Source organism: Palaemon carinicauda, chromosome 12 (genome assembly GCF_036898095.1).
Source record: "Palaemon carinicauda isolate YSFRI2023 chromosome 12, ASM3689809v2, whole genome shotgun sequence".
Classification (NCBI taxonomy): domain Eukaryota; kingdom Metazoa; phylum Arthropoda; class Malacostraca; order Decapoda; family Palaemonidae; genus Palaemon; species Palaemon carinicauda.
Genome location: NC_090736.1, coordinates 141,488,497 through 141,492,158, shown reverse-complemented (window position 1 = coordinate 141,492,158; position 3,662 = coordinate 141,488,497).

Genomic DNA, 3,662 nt, shown 5'->3' with positions numbered 1-3,662 from the left:
TGGGAGACCTGGGGCCGTTGGTTGAATATTTGATGACCAATTGCCGTAGAAACAAGGACAGTTTTTACAGTTCTACTTTCAACGCTGCGTTTGCAATTATTATTATTATTATTATTATTATTATTATTATTATTATTATTATTATTATTATTATTATTATTATTATTATTATTATTAGCTAAGCTAAAACCTTAATTGGAAAAGCAAGATGCTATAAGCACAAGGGCTTCATAAGGGGAAATATAGCTCAGTGAGGAAAGGAAATAAGGAAATAAATGAACGATAAGAGAAGAAATGAATGATTAAATTAAAATATCTTACTTACTTTGCTTATTTAGTTCGTTGAGTGTACGTACAGTTGGATACAGGAGTCCCTGGCACACCTTGCTCCCAAGAAGAGCACCCTGTCACACCCTTACTTGGCGACGAGTAACCAAACAGACAGCGTAAGGAGAGATGGCAGGGGTGGTGGGTGGGACGCAGGGATTCGCAGCGCAGAAAGAGGTGGGCCATGAATGCTTGTGTCCGACCGTACCTGTTAATCATATTCCATGGAATATACAGGCTATTTTGAAATATAATTTACTTAGATTTGAAATGAAAATGTGATATTCAGGGAACGAAGAGAGCAGATATCCTAATATTTGGATAGAAATTATTTTTGAAAATTTTGAAAGAATTTCCTATAATACAGAAGTCTCTCAACTTAAAACCTCGACCTACAAACATTCGACCTACAACCATTCGGCCTACAAATATTCGACTTACAAACATTCGACCTACAAACATTCGACCTACAAATATTCGACTTACAAATATTCGACCTACAAATATTCGACTTACAAACATTCGACTTACAAACATTCGACCTACAAATATTCGACTTACAAACATTCGACCTACAAACATTCGGCCTACAAATATTCGACTTATAAACATTCGACCTACAAACATTCGAAGATACGAACACAAATCCAACTGAAAATAACAAAGATAAGAAAAGAGATACTGTGATAAAACAATATTATATCATTTAATAAAGTAAACAGAATGATATTTGTAATAACCTTATATGTATATCATAAGAAAACTTGGTATTTGTTGACCTTTGTGGCCGGAAATCAAAAGAATTGGATTCAGGTTAAGCCTAGATTTAAAATAATTCGACTTACAAACAATTCGACTTTAAAGCAATTCGACTTGCAAACAATTCGACTTACAAACAATTCGACTTATAAGAAATTCGACGTACAAACAATTCGACTTACAAACAATTCGACTTACAAACAATTCGACTTACAAACAATTCGACACTTACAAACAATTCTACTTACAAACAGTTTCTTGGAACCAATTAAGTTTGTAAGTGAAGGACCTTTTGTACAAGTATTTCAAAGGATACATGAAGATCCACAAATGAGATCCTTGAGTTAAGGAAATGGTAAAACACTAGAGGATGAATGACTCAAACATCAAAGAATGAGTGATTTAATATGCATAGGATGAATGATATAATATCCAAGTGACGAAAAACTCAGCATTCAGAAAATTTATATGTATTACTAGATGTATAAATCAATAATAATAGAATGAATAACTCGACATTTTCGAGCTGAACGACCAAAATGCCAGAGAATGACTGATTCAATATTCGCAGATTCTGTCTAAATATTCATAAAATGAAAGATTCAGTTGTTACAAGGTAAAGAATTGAATCATTGTTAAATGATTCATCATTTTAAGAGGAAAATAATTCAAAATTCTCTCTAACTGTAAAGTGAATAACTCAATGACTCTTTATTCAGATAATGAGTGATACAAGAATAACGTTGTTATTGCTCTTGAAATATTTCATATCAATTATTCATTAGTTTTCTTGCAGTCTTTTTTTTTCTCGTTTCCTATCCTCATTGGGCTATTTTTCCTTGTTGGAGCCCTTGGGGTTATAGCATCCAGCTTTTCCAACTAGGGTTGTAGCTTAGAAAATAACAACAACAACAACAACAATAATAATAATAATAATAATAATAATAATAATAATAATAATAATAATAATAATAATAATAATAATAATAAAAATCGACTAGTGTTATAACTTAGCTAATAATAATAATAATAATAATAATAATAATAATAATAATAATAATAATAACATACTGCTTGGAAACACATGTTTGTGTATTGAGTAAATTCACATTCGTACATCCCTACAATACAGTTTGTTTGTTTTCCAGCTTATGGGTTTCTTTGATGACAATGACAATGCTTGGAGTAATACGGGGATTTTATTTAACCCGACTTTGAATTAGGTTTTCGCAACCATTGAAAGATGACCCGATCGATAGGTTCTTTACTTGCCTCGCTTACATTGGAAATCGTTTGATATCAATCCTCCTTTGCAGAAAAAAAAAAAAAAATTGCAAAATGAATCACACCTGGTGATGTCAGAGAGGGATATACGCTTGATTCTAACTCACTTACGCTTGGCGTATTCACGAACGATCAATTACAGAGGGTTGTGGTGGCTTATTGGATACGTTCCTACCTGGCGTTCTACCAGACTGGGGTTTGAGTCCCACTTAAGTTTGATCGTTTATTGTAGTGTCTGCAACCTAACCATCCTTGTGAGCTAAGGATGGATAGTTTGGGGGAGGCTGAAGGTCTAGAAGCCTGGCGTCCTACTGGACTGGAGTTCAAAGTCCACTCATGCAGGGTCGTATCTTGTAATGTCTCCTTCCTTACCATCCTAATGAGCTAAGAATGGATGGTTTGGGGGAGGCTGTCGGTCTAGAATAGTTGGAAGACCCAGGCCTACACGGCTGAAGACTATGAAGCAGGAGATGATGAATGGAGAAGTATATATTAAACTAAAAGCTCTAATTAGAGAAGACTGGGGAAATCTAACTGAGGGCCTTTGTGTCAATAGGCATAGGAGGAGATGATGACGTCGATCTGCCTGATGAGTCACCATCAGCCATTGCCTGGGCCTCCCTGGTGCTAGCTTAGGTGCAGAGGAAGCTTGGACGCTGATTATATGTATATATGGTCAGTCTCTATGGCATTGCTCTGCTAGGGAATTGTCACTGTTCCTTGCCTGTGCCATCCCCGATCGGCCTTTAAATCTTTAATCATACACATGTGCGCAAACCGTAACTACGTCAACATGTTGATTATAAAGATCATCAACTACCAGATTGGTAAAGCGAGGTGGCCCTGTACTATTATTATATCATCCTGCTTTTCAGATAGGGTTGTAGCTTAGCTAATAATAATAATAATAACTTAGCTAATAATAATAATAATAATAATAATAATAATAATAATAATAATAATGATAATAATAATAATAATAATAATGATAATGATAATAATAATAATAATAATAATAATAATAATAATGATAATAATAATAATAATAATAATAATAATAATAATAATAATAATAATTATTATTATTATTATTATTATTATTATTAAGACCTTAAACCCATGGCTCATCATACAGCCTTACCTTAATCACTGACGTCATAAAGCGGACATCACAACAAGATGAATTTTCAGATCAAATACGGAATTGTTAAATAATAAAAACCAATTTATTATTTTTACTAATGAATGCGGATAGTGGCTTCATACAATCATTCCATCAAATGCTTTCGTTA